Source organism: Gopherus evgoodei, chromosome 7, assembly GCF_007399415.2.
Source record: "Gopherus evgoodei ecotype Sinaloan lineage chromosome 7, rGopEvg1_v1.p, whole genome shotgun sequence".
Classification (NCBI taxonomy): Eukaryota; Metazoa; Chordata; order Testudines; family Testudinidae; genus Gopherus; species Gopherus evgoodei.
In genome coordinates this window covers 70364511-70378367 of record NC_044328.1, presented here as the reverse complement: position 1 = coordinate 70378367, position 13857 = coordinate 70364511, and the positions used below count along the sequence as shown (strand labels likewise).

The 13857-nt window shown below is 44.7% G+C and overlaps 1 pseudogene; it reads right to left on the bottom strand.

Moving 5' to 3' along the window:
• The window catches only part of LOC115655208, a 31679-nt pseudogene extending 18204 nt beyond the window's left edge, over positions 1-13475 (bottom strand).
• Between the last annotated feature and the right edge of the window lie 382 nt (positions 13476-13857).

Sequence of the window (13857 nt, the reverse complement as noted above, 5' to 3'; positions counted from 1 at the left end):
ACTTCTCTTTCCTTATCTTTCCACATTTGCCCTTGAACTGCTGAGCCGTACTCCATCTAGGTGCCAGTGAGATGGGCTTATTATACATTTATTAAAAGAAAAGCAATAAACAAAGCAACAGGTATTCCTGGGTTCTATTCCTGAGTCTGCCACAGCCTCTCCATGTGTCACTTCATCTCCCTAGGCCTTGGCTAGCTTCTGTGAAGGGTCAAGAGACTGGCGTTCTCCTGCCACATGAGCCTGTTACGAGCACAATCCATTAGCCCCCTGGGAACTCATCCCAGGATGGGCACAATCAATGCCCCCCTGCTGCAGCAAAGTTCGTACGCAGGTGCTTACATTTCAGCATACACTCACATGCTTTGCTGCACAAAGGTGGATTTAAGCCCATGCTTAAAACCTTGTAGATCTGGGGCCTCAGTTCTGGGCTCTGTACTACTGGAAAGATTGACCAACAGCAGGAGCTTCAGGGAACCCCATGCTCTGCATGTCCCTAAGGCTCTGATTGCCAGATGCTGGGAGTGGATGACAGGAGATGGATCACTCCATAAATTGGCATTCTGTTCACTCCCTCTGAAACATCTGGCACTGACCACTGTTAGAGGACAGGCTACTGACCTAGATGGACCATAGGACTGACCCAGTATGGCTGTTCTTATGCAGGGAAGAGCAGCCAATAATCCAGGAGCTGGAGGCTGGTATTGACTTATGGGAAAATATTGCAAGTGGTAAATAGCTTGGGTAAGTATCACTTGAGTCTATACATACTGAAAAGGTGTCAGTACCAAAGTGAGTGGGGAGCCAGTGCTCATGGACTAACATTAAGAAAGTGAGAACTATTAGGCCATGGAGGAGTTTCTGAAGGGAAGCAAAGGGACTTTGGCAAGCACTCTGCCCAGTCTAGTGTTAAATGGACCATAGGGAGCGATCGTGTGCAAGCAAGGAAAAGGGCTGAAGGATCTATCGAATGGGGATTTTCCATCTCAGACTTCTCTGACATGTGTCAAGTTGATACATTTCTCATTTGTGATTTGTTGTCTTTGAACGGCTTCTTGAGACTTTGGGTAACTGCTCGGAAACTTTGTGCAGCCTGCCCGAATTTCTGTTTTCCTTTGGCTCACAGGAGAGGAGGAGGAGGAGGAGGAGCTGGGCTGCCCAGGGAACCTATGGAGAATCTTCGGTCTCAGCTCTGATCTCATGTACACCAGTGAAACTCTACTGACTTTGCAAGGGTTACTCCCAATTTACACTGGCACAAGAGCAGAATCTGGCTCATAGATTCTAAGGATTCAGTTCCTTTTGTTGCCCTTTTTTCATACCCTGTTTGAAGCAGTTATGCCAGAAAAGTACTTGAATAAATCTAGATTAATTTGCATTAATTGTGAGGAGTTTGGGTCTCTTCTGTTCACCTCTGGTGTTGGGAAGGAACAAGGTTGGGGAAGTGGGGAGCCGGGAGAGACATGTTCAAAGGAGGCTGGTGATGTAGGGTGACAGAGAGGGAGGTGGTGTGGCAGGTGCTCAGATGGGCCACAGAAAGGAGCCCTAAATAGCCAGTGGCATGTGGCTCCTATTGAGTTCAGAGCTTGTGGAGACAAAGATCTGAAGTTATGAAGTTAATCTCCAGATTGATTCCAGTTTGTCACAGATCAAAGCATGATATCTTGGATGCATCCTCAGCTCTAGGGAGCCAAGGTCCCTCCACCAGGGACACCCACTCCCTGTATCAGCTGGGACGTGCCTGTGGAGTGCAGCTGTCACATGGATATGCACAGAGAGGCATTCAGTAAAATAGGTAGCTCATTGAGAGGTTTAACAATAGGCCCAGTACCTTGAAGAGGGTCTTCAGTATGTCAATGTGCAGCATGGAGCACGTGCGCAATGTTATCTGGAGGAAGCAGACTGTTTTGTATTTTTGACCATCTGGAGCTGGTGGGTGGTCTGTGCAGGTAGAGTGCTGCAGTAGCCTAGATTAAACCCTGTATTATTGTCCTGGTGGCCAAGGGGAAAAGGTATGTCCTTCCGGCCAATGGAAGAGAGATAAAATATATTTCTGGTCATTGCAGCTACTTTGGTGCCAAGGGCACGACAGGGAGTTCAAGAGGACAACATCTCGTCAATTTGAAGGCAGATGTTCTCCAATGAGGGTGATGTCATGGCGGATGTCATGGCTCCAACTAGTTCCCTGAAGTGCTTTCCCTTTCCCTTCTGCCTTATTTTGATCCAACTGCTTTCCATCCAGGCCTTTATATCTACCAGGCAATGGAATAGTGGCATCATCTGTGCTAAATGTTGCAGAGTGGGTAGACAGGGCTGGGTGTTCTAAGCAGACTGCTGGAAGCCAATTCTATGTGTCTCTAGTGGACTGATCTGTGGAATATGTTAAATAGGAGAGGGGACAGGAGTGACTTGTCACATAGTCAAGGAGAAAACCCTACAGTAAGATTTTGTTTTTGTAATTCACAATAAGACCCACCATGGCCAGTGAAACATTTAACCTCAGATCATAGTGCCCTGCTAAATAAACAGGTCTTTAGGCTCTTTTCAGAAGGTCAGATCTAGAGAACGTCATAGGCCAGGGACCAGACGCAAAGCCCTGGACTCCGAAACTTCTACACCAGTTGGCTCTCTGAACCAAAAAGCCCCACTCAGGGGGCTCCCAAAGCACCTGCAAACTGTATGGCAGGTAGAGCTGAGCAAACTTTTTTCAGATGAAGCATTTTTTGCTGGGGAAAAAAGTTAATTCAGGCCAATGGAAACATAGTGCTGATTTGGCCATATTGTTTCAATAAACAAACAAACAAACAAACAAACAACAAAAACCCTAAAAAAAATTTCCAATCAAAATGTTTCATTTCAATATTTTTCAAAATGGCCCATTTTAATTTGTTACTTTTTTGTTTAGAAATTTCCTCCAATTTTATTTTAAAATTGTTAAAAAGTTACATTTAAAAAGCTCAAATTCTAAATGAAACTTTTTGAGTTGAACAAAATGTTTCATTCAACCTGAATAAATGTTTTTTGATGTTTTGATTTGCCAGGTTTATTTAGAAAAAATGCCAGTTCAGGTTGAATGGTAGCGGGTGACAGCACAACAGAAGCAGCGACTAAAGTATAATTTGTATCATGCCACATGCGATAGGTGTACACAGAGATTCACAGATAGCTCCCTGCCCCTGAAGACATTTCAGCCATTGGTTCCCGATCCCACAAAGCAATGTATCTACATCGACCCACGTGCCCGCGTGGAATCCGATATAAAGTCCATACTGCTTCAGGCCAGGCCTGTCCCCACTCCCTCTGAGCCTAAAGGGTTAGATAAGCATTTCCCAAACATTTTTGTCCTCAGAACACTTTTTAGCCTATTACAGAACACTTATAATATTATTCTGTAGTCTTCTTTTGTTTTCAAATAAAAATTGTGTTATTTATGCAAATATCTTGTATTTTATGAAACAAAGCAAAAATACAAATTTAAAATAACTTGAACTAACAATTTCTAACTGGAACGTGCGTATAAAGTAGTACAAAAATCAAGTGCAAGAGTCAAAATCAAAAACAGTGTTCTACTTTAAAAAACCTGTTTTTATATACACACAAACACCAAACAAAATAGATTTTTACTAGGAAAATCTATTTTTATAAACAGAAATTCAAATTTGGACTTAATGGGATTGGTGTTTCTGAGTTTTTCTATCACAAATTCACTTAATATTAGGAATAATTCTGGAAAGTTGAATCCTCACGTCAGGCGCAGCATCAAGTCTATTCTTGTATTTGGTTTTTGTTGCAGTATAATAAGAAAATCCCGTCTCACACAAATAAGTTGTAGCAAAAGGAAGGAGCACTCGAACTGCACGTTTAGCCACATTAGGGTACTCTATTAGACTGCCCCCAAAAGTATTCAGCGGAAGAACCTTAAATTTTTGTTTCAAATCAGGAGTCAGAAATTAAGTCAATTAGGCTTTCATAATCATGCACAGTAAAGCCGACTGGTTTGGCTGTAATTACAAATGGATTTGGAACCCAAGCATCAGCATCAGTAGTTGTAGGAAAATATTCTAATAAAAGGGCCTGCAAGTCACGTAAGTGCTGTAAAATGGTGCTGGAAACTTGTTCATAGACTATAGAATTTATTTCAGTCAGAAATTCATGTACCATAGGGAAGGGGTCGAAGTTATTCTGTTCTACAGAAGATGCCCAGAATTCCAGTTTCTTTTTTAACGATGAAATTTTATCCACTGTAGTAAAAATGGTCACATTCTTTCCTTGCAGCAACAGATTAATTTCATTTAAATTTGCAGAAATATCTGCAAGATATGCAAGCCTCATTAGCCACGAGGAATTTGTCAGACAGTCATTACATTTTCATCCTGAATTATCTGAAGTGAAGAATACCAGTAGTTCACTAAGAAGCTCGAAAAGCCTCACAAACACTTTTCCTCTGGATAGCCACCTCACTTCCGTATGTAAAAGAGGCGTTTTGTGCTGACTACCCATTTCCTCGCACAAAATTTTAAATAACCTGGATTGAAGTGGTCGAGATTTGACAAAAATTGATAATTTGTACTGCTTCATCGAGCACAATTTTCAGATATGCTGGTATTTTTTTTAACTGCAAGTGCTTGTCTGCATAGAACACAATGGCTCTTAGTGCTTTTTGGTGCCACACTTATAATTTGCGTTACAGCTCCCTTCATCTTTCCAATCATTGCCTGAGCACCATCAGTACATACATCAATACATTTTCCCCAACTAATGTCATGCTTTCTGATAAAATTGTTGTTGCAGTTGAATACTTCTTCTCCAGTCAAGATGCTTTGCACAGATTCACATAAGAGCAGATCCTCTTCAGTAATATTATTAAATCTATATCAGACAGATACGAGTAGCACAGCAAGTCCTGAAACGTCAGTGGACTCATCTAGCTGCAATGAATACTCATGGCAAATTTTCAGTCGGCAAACTAGCTCTTTTTCTCTGTCATCGGCAAGATCTGTAATATGGCATGCAACAGTATTATTTGACAACTGTTCAGCATCAATTTTTTTACCACACTGCTCACTCAACATGCACATTACAATATCTTTCACGCAAGGCTTGATAAGTGTTTCTCCAATAGCGTGAGCTTCTCCGGCAAGCGCTATATGGTAACTTACTCAATAAGATGCCTCTGATGCACTTTCGTTGTCTGTTTTAGCAATTTTAATCATCAAAAGTTTACAATTTTCCAAGTGAGTCACGCTGCTTCTTGGAAAAAAACTTATATCTTTGTCTTTGTATTCATCCTGCTTGGTTTCCAAATGCCTACAAAGTTTAGCAGGAGCCAATAAACTGTTTGCTAGTATTTTGCTGCACACAACGCACTGCGCATCAGGAACATCTTTATTTCCAACAAACGTAAAACCAAAAGACAAATAACTTTCATCATACTTTCATTTTGATCTCTTAAACACCTGCTTCTTCTTGGTTTTTGATATACTTCGGTGGAAATTCTTTCACCTTGGATAACTCACTAGTACTAACAGATTTTTCGGCAAAAAAAGACTGCGATTGTTCATCCGCACTTTGAAGTGTCGCAATATTTTGCTCATTTATTTCAGCCACAGTTGGAGTACCAGAAGAATTTGCTTTTCGTTTCAAAGTTCCTTCTTTCAGCCACAAATCCATGGTGATTAGGTTTAGTAACAATATTTAGAAATACTGATTGTCAAATTTTGTTACAAATATTTATATTGTTTTGAACAAAGCGTGTTTAGTTGTGCTTATCACACACATGGCAAAGGCCCACAGGTTTGAAACGTGTTGAGTGAATCTGTTATAATCAACATGGCGTAAACAGAATGGTGTGTGCATACCGCTGCAGTTCGCACAGCCTCGAACGGAAGGGGTACAACGTCACTAACTGAAACTTACCCGAAAGGAGCAAACATCAACATGCTTGAGTGCCGCATTCTCTTTACGCCATGATATTCAATACAAGATCTATCAATAACCGGAAAGAGAGTTTTAGATTAATTATAGTCATTCAAAAAGAGTTGTAAACTATGCCTAATTTAAAATAAAAAAAAATATAAAGACCCTTTTTTTAAAAATTACGATTCTTTCACGGAACACCTATTCACATCGTGCGGAACACCAGTGTTCCATGGAACACAGCTTGGGAAACACTGGGTTAGATGATTGTGTATAGGGTGCAAGGAGCTCAGTAAGGTAATGAGGACTCAGACGGTACAGGTTCCTGCTGTGAATGGGCACGGTACAGCAAGACACTAGAATCTCTCCTTCCACTCAGATAGGGCCTCCCAGATTCAAAACCTGAGGTTTAAAGGGTCTCTGGAAGTATTTACAAGGCACACTCATCTTTCATCTCCTCTCATATACTTTCACAAGAGGCTCTCGGGCCCTTACCCCCTCTAGTGTGTCTGTTAGCTCTTGAAGAGGCAGCAAAACCAAACGAAATTAAAACATCAAAGCAACAGGAAGGGCAAGACCCAAAGTCAAACTTTCCCTTGGGAGGGTTTTGCTCTCTCATCTTTAATTCTAGAGGGTTGCACGCTACGTTGCTTCTGCAAGCCAAGCACATTCCATACCCCAGCAGCTCCTTGCCTTCCTTCAGTCCCCCCACAAGCTCCCTATGGGCAGCCCTCCCATCCCTCTCTATTCCAGGCACTCTGCAGTGCCCCACCCCCTCATGTCAGGGGCTCTGGGTGTCCCCTTTTCCCATGTCCCCCATTCCCTTTACCCGTACCCCAAAGCCAGAGGTGTTTGCTGATCACAATCACAAGGTGAAGGAAGTTCACTTCAAGCACTTGGCCTTTCTCAAAATTAGTTTGCTAGCAGCCTAAGAAAGGCGCTGTTTGTTAAAGTAGAGACTCCCAGCCTTTTCTAGACAGCAACCCCAACCCCTCGGTACAACAGAAAACAGTTCTGAGCTGGCCCCTCCCAAAGTTTCATGTTCTCCTCCAGCTAGCCATAATGAAACTATGGGTAGCTGCAATGCCCCTGGATCTGGTAGTGTCTCCCTATGGGGGAGGGGGCACTACCCTGACACTGAGTACCCCTGGTCTGGAAAACAAACCACCAGTAGGACACAGGCTGTCTCTGCACAGCAATCTGCCATTTTCCACCCCATGAGGTGCCAGACAGCTCCAGGAAGTGCTGGGCGCTATCAGGTCCCACTGAGGGGAGGCCACTCAGGACTTCTAACAGTTGCGCTTCACCTTATAGGATGGAGCCCTCGGAGCTAAAGCAACTTCTTGCTCCATTCACTCATTCGAGGGTTAAACTTCATCAGAAATCGCATGCTAATTTTACCCTTGAGATATTATTAGTCTAAACCATCCGGGGAGTAGTAGAATTGATGCTTCCGTCAAAGAGAACAACTGATAAACTCCATTATATCCACGCAGTTAAATACCTACACTTCAAGCCATTTGACTTCTATCCCATGCTCAGCTGGAGAAACGGCTCCCCCTACCGAACCTGCCAAAGCTATTCTGTTATACCAGCCTGCCTCAAGGCTGTTGGCCAGAGCCCGGTTTTGTGGGTAATCTTCAAGCAAACAAAATGTGGGCCAGACGAGTTGGTGCACGTGTGTCAGGATGGCATGTTGTGTACCTGCTTCCACTACATCCCAGCTGTTGGCCAGAGGATGCCCGGTTTGCAATGCACCATCATTAGTCTCTCTCATTAGTTTCATGCTGCAGGTCACAACAGTCATCCAAAAACAAATGTTTTCACTTACAGGCTGAGAAGCTGACTGGTTTTTTCCCCCCTTTTCTCTTACTACTATTGTATAAGATAATGGTGAAATGTGACAGATTACATCTTAGAGACTGAAACCACTCAGGGTAGGAAAGTTGGTGGCCTGGGTTCAATATTTGGGTCAGTTGCAGATTCCGTGTGTGTTCTTGGGCAAATCTCTCTGTAAAATGGGGATAATATTCCCTGGCTTCACATCTGTACAGCGAGGTAATGCCAGTAGTGAGCATGAGCTGCTCAGATACTATGGTGAAGAGGGCCATGTGGTATCCACATCGATAGATCAGGAGCACACAGTCTAATCCTATGTCTCAGTGGAAAAACTGCCATGATTTCAGTAGGGCTGGCACAGGCCCTAAGGTTAGAGTCGTCCTGTTACTTCTTTCTTTATCACCGAATTCCTATGGGCGGTCAGTGAAGGGTGTACGAGGGCAGGCATGCGTTTGCAATGATTAATATACTGTATCCTCTTGGGATATACCAATACTTAAACCGAAGATTGCACATCACGCCACAGGCCCAACACCCCATCCACTGGGAACACACATAAGATAAGTTAAAAAAAAAAACACACACACACACACACACACACACACACACACACACACACACACACACACACACACACACACACACACAGGAAGAAGAAAAGTGTCCGAGCTGCTCCCTGCAGCCAAAGAAGCTTGTTACAATTTGTTGACTGAGCCCCTTTCAGCTTTGGTTCACAGGCACCCTCGTGGTCTGCTCATTCTTCCTGTTATTCTACAGCAGGCGAGATCAGACGAGCTGGCAGCCCCCAGGCTTGTACATCAGAGAGCTGGTGGCTTGGCCCCAGTTGACTGACCTCCCGGCACATGGTAAAGCCTTTTGGGGAAGTGAGTGGGGCACTGAACGGGGAGAGCCATGGCGTTGGGGGAGCGAGAGAGGGGTACTGAACAGGGAGAGCCGTTGCATTGGGGAGGGGGCACTGCCAGTGTGGGTGTTGGGCTGTGATTTCGGTGCAGGTGGTGTACTAGGGAGACTGACAAAAGAAAATAAGAGCCACAAACCAGCCCTCTCCCTAACCCCAGACTAACCCCACACTCCTGTGGGGGTTTCATGAGGACTGGGAAATCATGCACATCGTGCACTGGACTTGCAACTGGCACTGGGTGGATGCATAAGGGAGTTGAAATCAGGAGCAAGACAGGACAGCACGTCTTGTCCCCCCAGCTTTCAGCCCAGAGGGACAACGTGGCCTTTTGTGCCACACTGTTGGGGGGGGTAAAGGGGTCCAACATCCTGAAGCTGCTGCTCATCAGAGCCTTTCACTCCGGTTCCAGCTCAGATCAGCCAGGGCTGAAGATGTGTCACTCTAGCAAGGGAGGGACAGGGCCGCAGAGAACAGCATGGGGAATTCTGGTGGGGTCACCGCCCTATCAGCCTGGCAATCCGTCAGAGTACCCACCCCACCACCATGCAGGAGCGAGGGAGAGACCAATCCCACCAACTACCCATCCCCCAGCCTGGAGCAGCAGGACAAGGGAGGCCGAGAGCCCAGAAGGGAGGGAGAGCACAGAGAAGGGATTGAGGACTCATGGGCAAAGGGGGCAGAAACAGAATGGGCATGACCGAGGGGCAAAAGGCACTGGCAGGGAACCACAGGGAGACAGGGGATAAAGAGGCACATGGTGGGGTGTCGGGAGGAACCTGTGGGAAGCGGAAGGGGAGCAAGAGACTGGAGGATGGGGGGAGTGCAGGAGAGAGGGACAGGAGACAGAGGCTTCTGGGGGACAATGTGAGAGCACAAGGCAGGGGAGAGTAAGGGAATCAGAGGTTTGGGGAGAGGAGAAAGATGAAACACAAAAGGGGAGAGGAGAGTATGACTGGAGAGGCAGCGTGGCCTACTGGATAGGGCAGTGGACTGGGACTCAGAAGACCTGGGGTCTGCTCCAGCAGCTGCCTCTGACCTTGGATCTTTGGGGCAGGTCTTCTCGCTATCTTCACTGCAGTGTTAGCCCAGTGATCGGCACCAGGCCAGCCTTGCCCAGGCGTGAGCAGCCACCCTGCAAAGCCCAAGTGACCATGTCCTCACTAGTGCTGCACTGTCCTGTATTTGGTGCTAGGACATCTGGGGGCACATCCCAGGGATCTTAGCGCTGCCATGAGCTGAGCCGCTCTGACACTTTCCCAGCGATGTGTGGTAGAACTTGTCTGTCCCTGTAGGCATGGGAGAGAATTGTGGGAAGGCACAGGAGGACTACCAGCAATCAAGTAGTTTAGCCAATGTCCTCACTACAAAGTGGGCAGGTTACCAGCCCCAGTGTGAGTAGCAGCTGGGCTTTAGCCTATAGCCCAGCCAGAGCATTCACTATAGCTATCTCCTTTGCATCCCCCCACTCAAACCCACACTTGTAGCACACACCATACAGGTGACGGGGAGAGACAAATCACGTCATTCGCTGCTTCAGCCTCCACATCCAAACAGCAGTGCCTGAAAGGAGGTGATTTTACCCAGGAGAGACTTTAAGGGAACAAAACCTAGCTTTGTTGCATGTGCATCTCTGGGGACAATTCAGTTTTTAGGGGAAGAGAAATTTACTGACATTTGACACTGCCAGGATCTGGGGACAGCCTGGAGGCAGGGTATATAACAGACGCACCATGGGTACAGTGCACAGCTGGGCGGGGTGTGAGCGACAGTTAGTCTGTGGGAATTTTACAAGATGTTCTAGTGTTTTACTAGATTGACTCAGGCAGAGTTAAATTTATGGTGCAAGGCTCTGAAATGGAAACTTTTTGCACAGTCCAGATCAGCCTGTTTTGAGCATGGCTTAGCCCTAGCAAGAGGCGCCGCCTTGGAAGCTCAAAGTGGCTCCGGACACAACGCAAGAAATAGGCAGAATTGGTAAATGCCAACTTTTTTGGTTTCACTAGCACAAAGAGACTTGAGACCACGGACATGCCTCCCAAGGACTTATAGTGAGACCTGCGCAAGTTGCCACTGCATACCTTTGGACTGAGTGAATTATTAAGGGGCCCTGAAGAAGGGGAAATAGAGGCAAGATGCCACTGAGTAACCTCCAGCTACAAGGGGGTGCTCAGGAGGCAGCCTGGCCCTGCTACAATGCCTCTATATAGGCTTAGGCTCCTAAGGTAACATTTTCAAAAGCACCTTAAGTCCCATTTTTAAAAGTGATTAAGGCACTTAGGATCCTAAATCCCATAATATCCATGAGATTTAAGCGCCTTTGCAAATCCTAGCCTAAGGAAGTTGGGAATCCAACTCCCATTAAATGTCAATAGAAGGTGGCTGCCTAACTCCCTTAGGCTCTTTTGAAAATCCCAACCTTAGGCTTCTAAGGGCATGAAGTCACTTTTGAAAATGGGACTTAGATGCTTTGGAAAACCTAGCCTTAGGATCTTGGCTTTAGACTTCCAGTTTTAAGAATACAGCCTGCCAGGGCAGAAGATCCAGCTTCTCCGCCATAAAACCCTAAGAAAGGTCAGATTGTGCCTGATAAACACAAGGCCCATAGGAGCCACACCGAGCTGGGGATGCTCCAGGAATGATTGTGCATCTCAAGAAGACCAAAAGGAATGCACATATTCCACCATCTCCTAGGATACCAAGACATGGACCCCCTGTGTGACAGCCTCTCCCTGACAGGTGAGGAGGAGAGGTGAAAAGCCAGGTCTCTTGCCCATCTCCATTGGGTTTTCTTCTCCATGCCACCAGGGTGCTAGGAAGGAGCAGTCCTTGCATTTGCCCAAGCAAAAAGCTGCATGGTACACTATTTTCCTGCACCAGGACAAAGTCAAAATCTGTCTTTTTTCCACCATGATCATGAACATTTTTGAGATCGAGTCAATCATAACATTTTTTTCCAATGTTGATCCTTATTTTAACTATAAATTAATGTAAATTTCTAAATAAAAAGTTGTTTCAAGCAGAAAAACAGACCTTTGCATTTAGGAAATGTCCAAACTGATGCTTTTTCAGGAACAGCTTCAAGTTCAATGAATATGGACCCATGTGTACAAACTCCAACATACAAACGTGCCTGAGCAGAGAAGATCCTACCCCTCCTTGTCTCGATCAGTAGCCTGTCTCCAGCAATGGCTAGTAACTGGTGGAAGACACTATGCTGCATCCAGCAAAGGTATAACACTGCGCAGGGGGATGAGGATTGTTCTCCGAACCCTGCAGGCTCTCAGCTTATATCTTGAAGCATGAAATTTGATTATCCTCATAATCCCAGGGGACATAGCTACCGATATGTCTAGCCATTCTAAAACCCAGTCACAAGGCTTAACTTGTCCTGCAGCAGAGAATACCATAGGCCAAATATGCTCTGGATACAGTAGCCTCTCTTTCTATATGTATACCCTTTGAATGTCATTGACAGACCCCTTCTCTCATCTTAGGGGATGGGGTAAAAGGAGAAGCTTGATTACTTTGCCCTCTCTCCTCCCTGATTTTGAGTTCCTCAGCCTAATGGTTCTCCTTTCCGGGCTAAATAAACCATCCTGGGTTTTTGCCACTCTCATCAGATGTAAATCTAGCCCATGCCTCTCATCTGGTTATGTAAAAAATGGGGAGGGAAGGCAGATCCCCTAGCTGATGTAAATCAGCATCAATCCACTGAAGTCAATGGAACCATGCTGATTTACTCCAGCTGAGGATCTAACCTGTTCTATGTAGACAGTGACACAGCGTGATGATAACCACACTGCTTTGGAGAAAGTCCAAGAGAACTTCATGTAGGAGTCAGTCGGCATCTGAGTGACATTAGCAAAGACACATCCAGTTCCCAGTTGGGGAAAACATGTCAGCTATAGGCCATAAAGAAATCCCAGATTTCATAAAACACAACACAAAACAGATCAACACTGGCAAAAGAAAGCTGGGAGGTGAAAAGAACGTGCATGTAAAGGAAGCCATGGTAAGACTGCTTTTTACCCAGCCACCTGAATGGCAGGCTGCCTTCAATAACATAAACCCTTGACAAGAATGGAAAGTGCATTTGAACACCAGAATTACAGCAACCACAAATATTTCCAGGCAGATGCAGATGAATTTTGCACCAAAAGTAGAGACTGGAGAGCATGGAAAGATTCAAGATTTGGAGAAAATGAAAGTCAGACACTGAAATAACAAATAGTGTCCCCCCAGAAAACTGTTTGAAAGAACAAGCTGGTATATCAGTGTCATTGTTCAGAATCATTTAAAGTTGCTCAAAAAACAGGAATTATTTTCCTCAAAAAAAATTTCAGACAAAATGAAAAATGTTCATTCAATTCAAAAGGTTTTGGTTGATTTTGCCAATATTTCATCACAACTATCTGAAATGAAAAACTTTCATTTGGATTCCAAACAAATGGAATGAAAGCAGAATTTTTTTGATGGGAAGGGAAAAGAAGAGAAAAAATGTTTTGTTTCAAATTTAAATGAAAATATTTTATTTTAAATGATTTTGTTGAAAAATCAGACTATTTTGAAGAATAATCAAAATTACATACATGCACCATTTTTTCCACTATGAGTATTTCTCTGCCCTCTGCACCTTTCCCCACTCCCTTTGTCCTCAAATTCCCATTCTGGTTTTCCATTGGACAGTTCTCCTCTGAGCCTTTTCTTGTTGAACACAAACCCAATATCCATTTCAGTTCTAGTTGAACTTTGCACAGTCATACATGTTCAAAAATTATGAGAACTCACCTTCAGAAAGCATGGTGGGAAATATCAGGTCTTCAACAATCTTTCTTTTCCTATCAACCTTCCTCAGTGCTGAAAGGGACTTGGATACCTTCTTGAATGGCTGAGGGAAAGATGTCCTCTTTTGATGTCCTTGTGACATCATTTGCTGCAGTCAGCCAATCAGAGCCCATGCAGTGCGTGGATGATGCTTAACACTGAATGTTTTCCCCATGGCTGGCTAAGAACAACCCGGGTTTCAGGGCCCTGCTTTTTGGGGCAAGGTCCCCATGCATGGAGTAGTATGATCAGTGACAGGACTCAAAGCAGAGCCAGATTACTCTGTATTTGCTCTTACCAGAATGAGCAGGCCTAGAATTAAACAGATCTCAAACCATCTGCCCTAGGAAAGTTGAAGG